The sequence below is a fragment of the Mixophyes fleayi genome, chromosome 8 (assembly GCF_038048845.1).
Source record: "Mixophyes fleayi isolate aMixFle1 chromosome 8, aMixFle1.hap1, whole genome shotgun sequence".
Lineage (NCBI taxonomy): Eukaryota > Metazoa > Chordata > Amphibia > Anura > Limnodynastidae > Mixophyes > Mixophyes fleayi.
This window is the reverse complement of record NC_134409.1, coordinates 32,325,497-32,341,442: the sequence shown is the minus strand read 5'-3', so window position 1 is coordinate 32,341,442 and position 15,946 is coordinate 32,325,497.

Sequence of the window (15,946 nt, the reverse complement as noted above, 5' to 3'; positions counted from 1 at the left end):
CTACACTGAGGGCTAGATTTACTAAGCTGCGAGTTTGAAAACGTGGAGATGTTGCCTATAGCAACCAATCAGATTCTAGCTGTCATTTTGTAGAAGGTACTAAATAAATAAAAGCTAGAATCTGATTGGTTGCTATAGGCAACTTCCCCACTTTTTCAAACCCGCAGCTTAGTAAATCTAACCCTGAGTGTTCTTTTAGTAGTATAAACAAAGAAGTACAAGAGACACAACATTCCATAAAAATACACAAAAATGACCTTAACACTCTGTGCAGAGTGCCGGTGACTCTGGGTGATGATGTCACTGATGCTCTGCACATAATGCTCACAAGGAGGATAAGAGCTGCTGAATTGTCTGGTGGAGGAGGGTTAATTTTTGCAATGTAGAAATAGGTAATATATAACATATGCAAATTTATATCACAATTAGAGAGGGGATTTGTAGCAAGTTTTCCAACACTGACTGGAAGAATGCTTAGAAAGAAAACAAAAGAGAAAGGTAAAATAAAGGTGGAAATATGGGCAGCATGGTGGCGTAGTGGTTAGCACTTCTGCTTCACAGCACTGGGGTCATGAGTTCAATTCCCAACCATGGCCTTATCTGTGTGGAGTTTGTATGTTCTCCCTGTGTTTGCGTGGGTTTCCTCCGGGTGCTCCGGTTTCCTCCCACACTCCAAAAACATACTAGTAGATTAATTGGCTACTATCAAAATTGACCCTAGTCTCTACCTGTCTCCCTCTCTGTCTGTGTGTGTATATGTTAGGGAATTTAGACTGTAAGCTCCAGTGGGGCAGGGACTGATATGAGTGAGTTCTCTGTACAGCGCTGCGGAATCAGTGGCGCTATATAAATAAATGGTGATGATGATGAAATTAAGGATTCAGTTTCTTTTTGTTTTGTTTTCATGTTTGTATGATAGTACATCAGAGCCATATATCCGAATACACAATGTGTATCAAAAGAACAAATTTAGGGCTTCTAAATTACCTGATTTGGCCACCGGAAATCTTTTACATTAAACCAAAGGAATGTTCAACCAAAATGTTTAAAAAGTTTATAAGGGCAACTAGTAAAACCATTTATCAGGTAAAAGAACATTCCTACTTGTCACAGGAAGAGACATATTAGGTCACTGCTCAACTGCGTTAGACATTTCATATGTGTCTGCATGTTTTCAGGGACAGGTAGTTTGCTGAATCACTACTAACACAGACATGTTTTCATATTGTTGTCAAGAGGTTGTTAAAAGAAAAAAATAAAACAAACCCCCAGAACAAAAAACACACTGCAGCTACAGGAAAACTCCCCTATTTCACAATATTCAGTTATAACAACACCTATATTTATAAACCATGGGGAAAGTACAAATCTGGGTAATGTTGACATGTTAATAAGGTTTAAATTATCCATTATGTATCATCTCCCTGAGTTTGTGTAAATGTCAGGATGCTCCAATTTTCTTCCACAGTTCAAAAGCAGACTGATAGATTAATTGGCTCCTGAGGAAATCGATCCATGTGTTAATGAGTTCATAAAAATAGGCAAAATAGGGACAAATAAGACCCACCACAATCTGTGTAAGACAGACCCCTATTTCACATAAACACTCCAAGGGGTAAATGTATCAAGCTGAGAGTTATCTGGTGGGTTTGATATACCAATCAGATTCTAGCTATTATTTATTTAGTACATTCTACAAAATGATAGCTAGAATCTGATTGGTTGTTATAGGCAACATCTCCACTTTTCAAACCCGCCGGAAAACTCTCAGTTTGATACATTTACCCCCAAATGTTTTATCAAAGCACCACCCACTTCCAAGTCCTGACATCTTTGGGGTTTATGAACCTGACTTCGGCAAATTGGACAGTTGGGAAGTATGTATGTTTGTGGGGTAGGGCATTTAGACTCCACTGGAACAGGGACTGGGGTAAATGATTAAACATTCTCTCTAAAGCGCTGCATAATATGTTGGCGCTATATAAATAAATGATAATAATTTAATGTAATTTAATATTTTCTGAGTTAAGTATATGTGAACTGTATCAAGGGAGGGAATCAAATCTCTTTCAGAATACACATAAAAGGAGTCAGAGTCAATAAGGAGACAGCTCAAGCCCAGGAAAGAAATATTGCATAACATACCCCAGAGTGTTTAACTTGACATGCACACAATACTTAGCAGATTTCAAATTATATGCAAAGAAGCAAGATCAGCTCTAGTTAAAGTTCTCAACCACACACTGAAACATGATTCCTAAACACTGTACCAAATCCCTGCATAAACAAAACTCAGGGACATAATGAGGGCAGTGCGATCGCACAGGGAGCAAGCCTGAGGGGGCGCATCGCCTGTCCGCTATTTGCCCCATGTCTATATAAATGTGGCGCTGGCAAGACCAAGAATATTGTGGACATCAAATATATTTTGGACTATTTTAGCTATAACAGATATAATTAATTTAGGAGCACAGTCAGCTGAATGGTCTGTACTTGTAGATGATCGATACTAATCTCACTCTGCACTCTAATTTGCTTTCGAACCTCTGTGTAGTAATTTCAGACTGGGTGTATTTCCATTTATTATTGATGCTCTTTACTCCACTAGATTAAGTATGAGATTGTAACCTTAACCCTTTATAGTGTATCTGCATTATTGTATTACCATTTCCTGATTTTATGTAGCCCATTTTGTCATAGGTTAGTATGTTTCTCTGCAGGTGTCCTGTTAGGGAACAGTAACTGCTGCCCGCAGAGGCATGTCATGTAACAATCAAACACATCTTGCTATATTTTTTACGTCAGCAGCTAGTGGAAAAGGAACATTGACAACCAAGCCAAACGCTGGTTTGAGCTCAGATAAGGCACTCTTTTCCTAGCCAGCCACTGGCTTTTTTTTTTTTTAAGCCAGCAGCAGGAAAATATATTGTTCCTAGTCATAAAGAGGTCTGCTGTATTGTGTTTTCTAGACAACTAGATGTAAGCTCTATTAGCCTATTTTGAACCAGTGCCCTGGTACTGTAATAAACTTTTAAAAGAGGTACTTTGCAAATATTCTTACCATGCATTTCGAACTATACATGAGGCATAACCATACACTCAGTCTTAATCCAGCTCTGGGCCTGGGCACTTTAGACAGGGTAATCCCATATGATACAGCATGGTTATAATTTTAGACAAATACACAGGCAATACTGTGTGCACTACTGTTAGGTGCACACAGTTCTGCCTTCACGAGCAGTACACGGTGAAGCAGGACATACCTCCCAACTGTCCTAAGGGAAATAGTCACCCAAATTGGGGACTGTCCCTCCAGATTCAGGACAGTTGGCAGACTGTCCTACTCTCTCCTACCTGTTCTTGTCACTATCACCACCTGTGGCTCCTGTTTTCTTTAGATCAGTTGCTGCTTGTCTAGATCCTAGAATGTTGGGGGCCCTATTTGGGAAAAATGGGTACATGAAATTTAGAAAGAAGTTTACTATGATATATTGAAGGGGGGAGCACAGCATTTACTGTGATATGGGGAGGGGAGCACAGTTTCTACTATGATATGGGAAGAAAGGAGTGCAGTATTTAAAGCGCTACGGAATCTGCTGGCGCTATATAAATAAATGTTGATGATGATGATGATGATGACTTACTGTGATATGGGGAGGGGGGAGCACAGTACCTACTGTGATATTGGGAGAAGGGAGTGCAGTATCTACTGTGATATGGGGAGGGGGGAGTGCTGTATCTACTGTGATATGGGTAGAGGGGGGAGTTCAGTATCTACTGTGATATGGGGAGGGGGGAGCACAGCATCTACTGTGATACAGGGAGGGGGGAGTGCAGTATCTACTGTGATATTGGGAGAAGGGAGTGCAGTATCTACTGTGTTATGGGGAGAGGGGGGAGTGCAGTATCTACTGTGATATGGGGAGAGGAGGAGTGCAGTATCTACTGTGATATGGGGAGAGGGGGAGTGCAGTATCTACTGTGATATGGGGAGGGGGGAGTGCTGTATCTACTGTGATATGGGGAGAGGGGGGAGTTCAGTATCTACTGTGATATGGGGAGGGGGGAGCACAGCATCTACTGTGATACAGGGAGGGGGAGTACAGTATCTACTGTGATATTGGGAGAAGGGAGTGCAGTATCTACTGTGTTATGGGGAGAGGGGGGAGTGCAGTATCTACTGTGATATGAGGAGAGGGGGGAGTGCAGTATCTACTGTGTTATGGGGAGAGGGGTAGTGCAGCATCTACTGTGATATGGGGAGAGGGGGGAGTGCAGTATCTACTGTGATATGGGTAGAGGGGGGAGTGCAGTATCTACTGTGATACAGGGAGGGGGGAGTGCAGTATCTACTATGATATGGGGAGGGGGAGTGCAGTATCTACTGTGATATTGGGAGAAGGGAGTGCAGTATCTACTGTGTTATGGGAAGAGGGGGGAGTGCAGCATCTACTGTGTTATGGGGAGAGGGGGGAGTGCAGTATCTACTGTGTTATGGGGAGAGGGGGGAGTGCAGTATCTACTGTGTTATGGGGAGAGGGGGGAGTGCAGCATCTACTGTGATATGGGGAGAGGGGGGAGTGCAGTATCTACTGTGATATGGGGAGGGGGAATTGATATGGGAAATTACTGGCATATTATGTATGTTGTTTACAATGCACTATTGCATCAGGTGATGGGGGTCATACAGAGTTTGCTGATAAGATGTGCTTCTTAGTGTTTATTTGCACTCATACTGAAACTGTATGTTTCAAATTATAGGGGAGTGAACTTTGCACCATAATTTAAAGATTGTAGCTGAAGAAGTGTCTAAGAACAGAAAAATATTGCCGAGATCAAAAATGTTTTGTTTAAAATAAATAGTATCACCCCCTGCAACTAATACAAACAAACAACTGTGATTATAGAAAAATGTATTTACAAACTGCAGAAACTAAGCTATGCATTGCAGCCTTTGAATACTTATGACCATTACAGAGTAACATAGCATAACATACATATATAGCATTCCTGGCAGTCACTGCGGGAGCCACACGCATTCTACTTCAATAATATTATCTTGTTGTAGCTCTCTGGACTCTGGAAGGTGTTGTAAGGTATTGCAATGATATGGTTTCAGGACTTCAAGTTGATCAGCTAAATTAATGTAATGAAATAATATAAATATTCCATTTTAAATACTATATATATATATATATATATATATATATATATATATATATATATATATATATATATATATATATATATATATATATATAGCGTTAAAAAGATCTATACAGCATTATTCCACTATTGATTGAATTAATTTAAATTGATTAAATTCAATTTAAATACTATAATTTTAAAAAAAAAAACCTTCCCCTAATTGTGGAAAATTTTGAGGATCCCACACCTGTGATATTTACATCATGTTCGGTGCTGCAGCAATATGAAGAATTTTGATTAAGAGAGAACTGTGGTCAGTAATGGTTGTTTAGAAATTGCACTCCCATACTGGATTTTGCATCTCAACGTGCATGTCCATTTACTGGTCTTTCGAAAGTCCCCTGTAGAATCAACCTGTGTCTATATTTGCATGTTTGAAAATAATCCAGAAAGTATGCATTATGGCCTTCCCTCTATTTAAACGTCAATGGTTCCAACCTAACTTAATGCTTGGTTTAGTCTTTAAGTCTCAGGAATATCTTAAATTAGACATGAGCATGAGGGGGCATAAGAACTGTCTTTATAAATGCAGTGATAACAACTTCCACTCTTCTTGGAAGGCTTTCCACAAGATGTTGGACTGTTTCTGTGGGAATTTGTGCCCATTCATTCTGTAGAGCATTTATGAGATGAGGCTCTGATGTACAGCGCTGCGGAATTAATGGCGCTATATAAATAAATCATGATGATGATGATGATGTTGAACAAGAAGGTCTGGCTCGCAATCTCTGTTCCAGTTCATCCCAAAAGTGTTCGATGGGGTTGAAGTCAGGGCTCTGTGTGGACCAGTCAAGTTCTTCCACACCAAACTCATCAAACCATGTCTTTGTAGGCCTTGCTTTGTGCACTGGGGCACAGTCATATTGGAATAGAAAAGGGCCTTCCCCAAACTGTTGCCACAAAGTTGGAAGCATAGCATTGTCCAAAATGTCTTGGTATGCTGAAGCATTAAGATTGCCCTTCACTGGAGATAAGGGGCCTAGCACAAACACTGAAAAACACCCCCATACCATTATCCCTCCTCCACCAAATTTCACAGTTGGTGTAATGCAGTCAGGCAGGTAACATTCTCCCGGCGTCCGCCAAACCCAGACTCACCCATCTGACTGCCAAACAAAGAAGTACGATTCCTCACTTCACAGAACATGTTTCCACTGCTCCACAGTCCAGTGTCAGTGTGCTTTACACCACTCCATCTGACACTTGGCGTTGGTCTTGGTGATGTTACATTAATGGCAATGGAAGTTCAAAACTCTTCAGCTATAAAATCAGCAGAACGTTGGCGACACCCTGCGCCATAGCAATTGTTGGCCCAGGTCTGTGATTTTATGTGGTCTTCCGCTTCGTGGCTGAGTTACTGTTATTACTAAACGTTTCCACTTTATAATAATATCACTTACAGTTGACCGTGGAATATTCAGCAGGGAAGAAATTTCATGAACCATCTTATTGCAAAGGTGGCATCCTATCACAGTACCATGAATGAAGCCACTGAGCTCTTCAGAACAACCCATTTTGCATCACAAATGTTTGCAAATGGAGACTGCATAGCTGGGTGCTTGATGTTATACACCTCTGGCAACGGGTCTGATTGAAACACCTCAATTCAATATATATATAAAGCATGCGCAGCAGCTCCGTTTCAGTCATCTTTGGCTTCTTTAGTGAGGCAGCTGGGGAGCTCTGACATGACAGACAGAAGTGGTCCGGGTGCTAAAATGGGAGGCTGACTTAAAAGCCACTCTTCCTGAAGAGAACTGGGAGAGAATTTTTAGAGACAGCCATCAAATATCCAAATGTATTAATCATTCAAAAAAGCTAATTAAAATGATACCTTAAGCTGGAGGAATTGCGGATGTATAAGGGACCTGCTGCATGTGTTTTGGGGTCACCCAATTATAAAACCCCTGTTACTTTCCCGTTAGTTAACAGATATGTTGCTGGACACATCCTCATTACTGCTAGAGGGGCTATAGCCCAAGAGTGGAACTACCCTACCCCTCCACGATGCAAAATGAAGGGGAAAGTACAAAGAAGTCCTGAAATGGAAAATGCAGGGTATGAGTACTCTACCTCAGCGTCATCCCCACAGATCAGATGGTATAATTGGCATGTTTATAATACAGTTGTTGAAGATTAACATCTAGGTGTAAATGTATCAAGCTGAGAGTTTTCCGGCAGGTTTGAAAAGCCAAGCAGATTCTAGCTATCATTTATTTAGTACATTCTACAAATGACAGCTAGAATCTGATTGGTTGCTATAGGCAACATCTCCACTTTTCAAACCCGCTGGAAAACTCTCAGCTTGATACATTTACGCTCTAGAGTTCTAGAGTTGGAGTTATCATTTAACCAGTATCTCTCATGGTATATAAACTGTTACTGCATGTATTTGTTTACTGCACTAGCGGACGTTGTGATTGATGTTAAAGACACTCTGTGTCTGACATAAGAATGTAGAACATATACCACTGTACCCTTCTCTTGTCCCTCCCTTCCTTTTTTCCTTATTCTGTTCCCCTCCCTTTACTTCAAAATCAATAACTAATAAAACTAAGTAAAAAAAACAAAAAAAACAACATTACCTTATAATATCCACATACGGGGTGTAGGAAGCAGAGGGCACAGGGGGCAGTTGCACACCCCTGATTTCTGTTGGGTGCGCAAAGACTGTGATTTGACCCCCATTAAATTCTACACAAAAGCCTTCGTGCTACTTTTTGAAGTCATGGCATCTGTTCTAAACTTGTAAAACTTTTTTCAATTATAGATTGTCTTAGTATTACTACCAAATGTTCTTTAATATAGATTGCCTAAGTATATATTTAAAACAGATTGATTGATTTGCTTATTTAAAAAACTCTAATGTGTAAATGTATTAGGCAGCGAATTCTGCAAGTCGACGATATTCGGCGACTTTGCAGAGGAAATTTAAAACAGCAATGGCTTTCAAGGCAAGTTTTGCTATGAAAGCCTTTGTCGATTTAAATTTCCCATGCAAAGTCGCCAAATATCGACGACTTGCAGAATCCGCTGATTAATACATTTACCCTTAAGTATTCCGCTCATAAACATGTAATAAATAACCTGTATTGATGGTGAACAAATATTCACTTTACTTTTACCGTGAATTTTGTGCGGTTCAGTAACAAACATGAGATATAGCACATACCATAACCAATGAGACAGTGACTATAGATTTTAAAATACTCCCAATCATATAAGATTAGGCTGTTAACAAAATCTGAATAAAAACTAGGTTAATGACTATGAAAAATGTAAATTTTTAAGATGAACAATTAAATGTATCTATCTTTCTAACAGCTAGTTTACTAATTGGTAATTAATATTAATAAAAATATTTATATAATGATGTCTAAATACATTTTTGGCACACTCCTGAAACACAAAAATTAACATAGGATTGGGATTCTTCGTATATCTACAGTCACTGCTACAACTGTCGTAAAATGAGATACCAACACAAGTAAGAGTCTCCAAGCCCTATAGTAGTCCTTGGCCTTTGCCCCCCCCCCCCCCTTCCCCATGAAAATTTTCATTCCTACACCCCTGTCCACATATAGCGTTAGTGACAGAACTACGCGGCTGACCGTGCATGCTCAGAAGAGGCCCAGGAGGCTAGGGCGGCATTACTGGCCTCTACACAAATTTGGCTACATAGCTCAGCAATACACAGTTCCAAACCATACTTACCAACTTTGGTAAGTTGGTTTCTGGGAGCTTGCAAGGGAGGTGGGCGTGATGGGGGGCGGGGCTCCAAAATGTGCAGGGCCAAACGCCGCGATTCAACGGGAATCGCGGCGTTTGGGACCTAATTCTGCTCACTTCATTAGGAAGTGGGCAGATCCGGGAGATTGCCACACACTCCCGGCAGTCCGTGAGACTCTCGCAAAATTCACGAGTCTCCCGGACATTCCGGGAGAGTTGGCAAGTATGTTCCAAACCTATATAGCACCATAATGCGACCAAATTACCATATAATTCCTAACACAGTCTCATTTTGCCATTATATAGTCCTCATGCCATAACAGCCAGTGGCCCAGAGAACTTTTCCCATGTTAGGGACCACAATGCTGCATCCTGAGGCACAGCTCTTACTACCATTACTACATAGGAGCGCTATCATTAGTTACAGCAGCTGTTCGTCCTAGAGAACTGCAATTGGCTGAAGTTCAGTAGGAAGTATGAGTCTGTAACCAATGAGAGTGCTGCTCTGTAGCATTGTTTCAGTCTTTTCTCCATGGTGTTATAAAGACGGTTCAGTTTTGAATACATAACAGTAATTTATTTAAATTAATTTACTTTGCATATTCATTATGAATATTACAGTTAAAATACAATATATTTTAAGATGGTAGGTTGTACAAAAATATTAAAACATGATAACTTTTTTTTAGCATGCAGAGAAAATACGGCCTGCTTTGCATGTAGCACATAAATACCGTGCAGCTCTATTTTTATACTGTAATTTAGAATTGGGTTAGGATCCTATTGCATAATGGATTGCACAATCAAAAATATAAATGTACAGCAGCCTGCTCAATAACAGAATTGTCATAGATATGTTTCCACAGATTGTGTCCCCCTGTACCAAAACCTCTGTATATTCATATGTCAAACATATGCAATGGAACAAAAATGTCACCCAATACAAGTGCTTCTTATTCTAAAAAAAAAGAACAATACATATTTGTATTCATTCACAGTAGCACATAAGGTGACAATAGATTACATGTTCCTTTACCAAAATAATGTCCTTATAGCTCAAAATATTCCTATGCATGTCTCATCCCCATATCTGAAACTTGCTATACTAAGCAGTAAGTCTATTAAACATCCTTTATTAGATAGGACACAGAACATCACAAGACTTTTCATGGTATCACAGGATTGAATACACTGATGTATTACATGATCTCATAGGACAGCCTTCATATAAAGAGCAGTTTATATATTACAGTTTATTACATAATGCACAGATGGGATGGATTGCTTGTGTGTGTGTAGCTTAGTGATGCTGGGCCATTCCTGTGATTACCTACATTATAAATGGTGTATTCCTGTTGGTGCTGGTAGCTTAGTGAGCATGTGGAAGATTCAGCAGATTGTTTATTCAGGGTTGTATCAATGGTGACAGTGATTTAGCCTATGGAATAAAACCATACTTGCCAATTCTCCCGGAATGTCCGGGAGACTCCTGAAATTCGGGTATGTCTCCCGGGAGAGAGGGCAAGTATCCCGGGAGACATACCCGGGATACTTATATGGAACTCACTCATCAAAATGACGCAATTCACATCATTTTGGCCCCGCCCCCTGCGACAAAATGACGGTTTTGTACCGGGGGCGGGGCCAAAATGATGCAATTCAAAGCGCCCCTCCCGCCCTCCAACCACACCCCCTGACCGGGATCTCCCGGAATCGCCTTCTCAAAGGTTGGCAAGTATGAATAAAACACTACTGGAATATGTAGCTCTATTGAAACCAAAGAAATCTGACTATTGCCTGGCACACAAAGGGTATTCTCTGCTATTAGGCACCGATTTGGTAAGTTTTTTTTTCTATTTAAGTCAAACCTGAAAATCGTGAGAAAAACTTGGAATATTTAAAATAGTGATTCCCAGCAGTGAGTTTTACACTGTGAAAAACTGCATCTGACAAATAACCTGTGTGACACCCTAGGGTAAGTGTCACACTGGCGAGTTTTCAGCTGCAGTTTTCCACACTGGAATGTAGCTGAGTTTATGTTGAGTAACCTTTCTGCAGCCGACAATTGCTACACAAAAAAATGAAGTGTTTTTCTGGTGATTTTGAGGTTTGGAATGAAGAAAAGAATCAGCTAAAGATAGCTGCTTAACACCAGGGAATACATTTTGTGTGCGTGCGGGATAATACCTTACTGTTCGGCAGAATTGTGATGTCACTATTATTATTACTAACAGTTATTTATAAAGCACCTACATATTACACAGCTTTTTACAGAGAATAGTTAAACATTCACATCCGTCCCTACCCCAGTGGAGTTTCTAGTCTAGATCCCTACCACATGGACTCAAACACGCACACAGGTTAGTTTCATCAGAAGTCAGTTAACCTACCAATATGTCGTTGGACTGTGAAAGAAATTGGAGGCACCCAGGGGAAACCAATTTAATTAGGGGGAGCACATACCAGAAGAGAGTAAAATGTCATGAATTGTATTGACCCACATTCTACTTTTTAGCACATTAACAACTCAGTGGCAGACCAGGGCCCTCTTAACAACATTTGGGGCCCCCGGGCAAAGCAGTGCACCGGGGCCCCTATATATATAAAAAAATAAATAAAATATTATATATATGGGCCCTGCAGCCCAGGGTACCCGTCAGAGGCAGCGAGAGAAAAGTGTTCCTGAAAAAAAGAAGAAGAAAATACTTACCTTGCTCTCAGCTGGCGATCCGGCTCCCTCCCTGGTCTCCTCCTCCGTGCTGCGCTCCGCAATGAATGTTGGGCGGGCGTGATGACGTCACGCCCGACATGCACTGTGAGCGCAGCACGCAGGAGGAGACCAGGGAGGGAGCCGGATCGCCAGCTGAGAGCAAGGTAAGTATTTTCTTCTTCTTTTTTTCAGGAACTTTTTTTTTTTAGCTGCCTCTGACGGGCCCCTTGGGCTGCAGGGCCCCCGGGCACCTGCCCATCGTGCCCTATGGAAGAGACAGCCCTGTGGCAGACATAGACATGTGAGGTCCCTTCTTGAACAGAAACTTATCAGCAACACAGCAGAGAGGTTACAGCAGAGTCAGGTGAATAGTCAGGTCACAGAATATCAAACAACTCCATTATGAATGTTCATATGAAAAAAGTCTTTTAACAGGGCTTATTTTTATCAATGGGCCTTGCTGCTTTAAACACAAATTCCTGAACTAATGTGGACCTCAGGGCTTGTTCCCACCAATCTGCTGCTAATAACACTTTTCTTATGTTAACTAACATCAAATCAATACCATTGTATTCTAACAACACGTTTAACATTTTTTAATGTTGCTTAACCTGTTTATCATTCATTAGCATTCGCTACTAGTACAATAGATTGTCTTGGTAAATTACAACCTATGAAAAGCACATTACAGAATGAGTTTTAACCGCATCACTAAAATATGCCTAAAGTGCGTGTTTTTACCCATTTTACAGAACATATGTGTGAATGAGCTAGTCTCTGTTACATTGCTGCATTCCTTAGGCAAATGGAGTATTTATCTGCAAGCATTCATCATCATCATCATCATCTATTTATATAGCACCACTATATCCGCAGCGATGTACAGAGAACTCACTCACATCAGTCCCTGCCAAGAGAGAGAGAGAGAGAGAGAGAGAGACTCTACGGTCAATTTTGATAGCAGTCAATTAACCTACTAGTATGTTTTTGGAGTGTGGGAGGAAACCGGAGCACCCGGAGGAAACCCAACAAACTCGGGGGAACATACAAACTTCACACAGATAAGGCCATGGTCAGGAATCAAACTCATGAACCCAGTGCTGTGAGGCACAAATGCTAACCACTAAGCCACCATGCTACCCCATTCAAATCATAAATACCAGCTACCCATACTAGGGTGGGCATTTACTAAAGTGTTTTGGTGATTTTATGTGCGGTTTGGAAACCATTAAGTTTCCTGACTCGATGCTTAATACTGTTAATGTACGATAGCCCATGATGGTTCTTGGAAGCTGGTGCTTGTACAGCTAGCATTCACATAGAGCCAGTGCCTACAGAAACTAATTGAAGAAGTTATAGGAACTAGATAGTGTAACTTTAAGTAAGTAAAACCCAATATAAACGATGCAAACAAACGTCAATAGCAGTTTTTTTTCAATGTTTCACTCCTTTTATAAGGGCGGCAGCTGTTCATAAAACAACTTTTCTCCTGGGTGAAAAGATAAACCTGTGATCAAATATAATGAGCGCCCACTGGAGAAGAAACTCAATTATTGCTCCGTGATGAGATGAGTGGCCTCATAGCAGATAGAAAAGGATTAGGAGCTTACCTGAAACACAAAAGGATCTTCTTTAACCTGTTACAGGATCTCTTCATATGTTTTAAAGTTGACCTAAGTAATTTCCACAAGTGACCAAGCAACAGGTGCTTATTTTTCTGCAAACTCCAAAAGGAATGCGCATGCATAGTGTGACCCAGTTTAAAAACTTTTAATAGCAAAGCTATAATCACATGTAAATCAGCACAAAATATAAAAGCTTATCTGAATATGACTATAGTAACAAGTAGATGGAAACCCAAATGCCTTTTCTGCTGAATTATATCACCAGAAGTGAACATCAGTTTCCAGGACATGTCGGGTTTATAGAAACATTGATTTAATCCTTCCTCTTGCTAACCAGTAAGGCTCTGAAACTGGGCCCCTGGGCACAGGTGTTGTGACTAGGGGAGGAGGGCAGTCGGGGCAGTTGCCCCTCGTAATTTCTGTTGGGTGGGCAAAAACTGTGTTTTGCTCCTCCATGAACGTCTCTTAGTATAACTTCCAATTGTTCTTTAATATAGATAGCCTTAATAGAGATTTAGTACAGATTGATTGATTTCTTTATTTAAAAAAAACCTCTGTGTTCCATTCTTAAGCATTTATTATTATTGTTTATTTGTAAGGCGCCACAAGGTTTCCGCAGTGCTGTACACAGTAAAAAAGGTAGATATTACAGGGTAAAACAGTACATAACAAAAACCTAGTAAACCAAGATTCCAGAAGCTTTGAGGAAGAGGTGAGTTTTAAGTTATATTAAATAAACACTTAATAATGATAATGATGATGTATTGATGTATTGATGATGAACAACTATTCACTTAACGTTTACCTTGAAATTCATGCGGTGCATCCAGTAATAAACATGAGATATAACAATTTCAATTTATAGCACATACCATAATCAGTGACTAAATCTAAATACAGGCTAGGTTAATGACTATGAAAAATGTAAATTTTTAGGATAAACAATTGAATTTATTGAATTTATCTATCTTTCTAACAGCTATTATACTAATCGGTAGTTAATAATAATAATAATAATAATAATAATAATAATAATAATATTTAATAATGTATATATATTTATAGTAAAATAAATAATGAAACTGGGGTTAGCCAACCCCTGGAATACTGACAAAAATTAACATAGGATTGGGAGTCTTTATATATCTACAGTCACTGTTAGAACTGTGGTAAAGGGTTCTATTTATCAATCACTGCAGACTATGAATGAAACTTTTCAATCCTCATCGCATAGATGCGGATTGAAAAGTTTCTCATATGTATTAAAAAATCAGCACAGGAACAGCCGTTCCGATAAACGGCTGGTCCTGTGAAGAGTATCACTTACCTTTCACTTGGGTCTTCTCTTCTCCTCCCTCTGCGGTGCTGATCGCCCCTCTTTCAATCCCTGTGCACATGCGCCGACCGGTAAACTCGGGCATGCGCACAGAAATCCCTGTCTGAAGGAACCAGAAGTATGACAGGGAGGGATCATATGATCCCTCCACACATGCGCTGTGCAGCTCTGCTCTTTGGAGCAGAGCTGTTTTCAGTGAAACTTTTCAATCATGGTAATCTACGCCAGCTTCAGATGGCGCCAGCTTCAGATGGTGTACATTAACATGATTGAAAACTAAGTATTGGTCATTGATACATAGCGGTACTGAGCACTTCCCATACACTGTTATGGGGAGTGCTCAGTAAAACGATGAGAGAAGCAAAGCAGCAGATATCTGAGATATCTGCTGCGATGCTAGAATAATACATAGTAATTTAGTGGTAAATCCCCGAAACAGCAGTTTTTAGGGATTTACCTCTAAATTACAGGGGGGAGATCGTTGATAAATAGGCCCCAAAATGAGATACCTAACACGAGAAAAAGGGGCTCTAAGTCCTATAGTAGTCATTGGCCTTTTGCACCGTACATAGAGCATAAACATAACAGAAACATCATACAGGACAGTATAAAAATAAAGTGCACTTAAAACCAACTCAGCTGAGAACTGGTGCATAGGGCTAAGAGGTCTAAGTGAATTCTAGAACACTTAGGAGCTAGGGAAGGCAATGAGCAGAATAGGAGTGACTACCAACCTATTGACCTTCTCTCCTTCATATATTTTGCACTATCAGGCACTGGAGAGGAGCTACCAGAGGAAAAATGCTAATAATTAGGCAGAAACGTTGGTTATGAAAAACCTGCCCTTAGCACCATAATAAGCACCTACAGAATTTAAAAACGATAATATCATCATCACCATCATCATTTATTTATATAGCGCCACTGATTCCGCAGCGCTGTACAGAGAACTTATTCACATCAGTCCCTGCCCCATTGGAGCTTACAATCTAAATTCCCTAACATACACACACAGAGCGGGAGAGACTAGGGTCAATTTTGATAGCAGCCAATTAACCTACTAGTATGTTTTTGGAGTGTGGGAGGAAACCAGAGCACCCGGAGGAAACCCACGCAAACACAAGGAGAACATACAAACTGCGCTGTGAGGCAGAAATGCTAACCACTTAGCCACCCTGCTGCCCTATATAAAAATATCTTTGTTAGCAATACCATATAGAGAATTGGCTGATATCAGAGTAATAGCTACTACATTGCTTTAATCTTCCCTCTTGCTAACTGGTAAGTCCAGGCTCTGCAACTGGGCCCCTGGGGCCCTAGACACAGAAATCCCAGAAT